Below are 652 nucleotides of genomic sequence, written 5' to 3'. Positions count from 1 at the left end.
TCACATTTTGCACATGCTGTTTTGGAGACGAAACATAACAGTGAAAGAAGAAAACGAGACAAAAGAACTATTTAAAAAAAGGCAAGAAAATTGGCAGGGGTTCATTGCATAGAAAACATATTTAAAGTTCATAACAAAGAATATCATATCTGAATGAAAACACGAAACATCTGTTAAGAATTCTGTAAATCTGAATTAAAAAAAAAAAAAACACCCACTTCTATGAACATAAACCAAATATACTATCTAAATCAGATTTAAAAAATATCTATACTCCATAGCAATACTATGAGAGTCGGTATACTATAACTGTCGTCTAATTTTCCCCTAACTTTTAGCCTCATTCCCACACTTGGACAATAATCATATGAACCTAAATATACAATTAATAAACGTAATATAAGTATATAAATCCAATGAAATAATCATACTAAAAATATACCTAGGAATCAAGATTTTATAACTAACTAAATCACCAACTGTCTTGTGCTTCTGATAATGACAAAAACACCTTTCTAGGAATTACAATTAGTCTTCATTTGTCCATAATTAAGAATAATACAAAGATAAACGAAGGGGAAATCTAATACAACTGAAGATTATAATAATAATAAACCTTGAAGAAAGCAGGAAGAAATACCAAGGAAGTTTA

At 28.4% G+C, this 652-nt stretch overlaps 1 protein-coding gene across 1 annotated transcript in view; it reads right to left on the bottom strand.

Moving 5' to 3' along the window:
* The window catches only part of LOC119588563, a gene marked incomplete in the record, with an annotated part of 91,152 nt that overhangs the window by 21,247 nt on the left and 69,253 nt on the right, over positions 1-652 (bottom strand).

Source organism: Penaeus monodon, chromosome 24 (genome assembly GCF_015228065.2).
Source record: "Penaeus monodon isolate SGIC_2016 chromosome 24, NSTDA_Pmon_1, whole genome shotgun sequence".
Classification (NCBI taxonomy): Eukaryota; Metazoa; Arthropoda; class Malacostraca; order Decapoda; family Penaeidae; genus Penaeus; species Penaeus monodon.
This window is presented reverse-complemented; position numbering and strand designations above follow the sequence as displayed.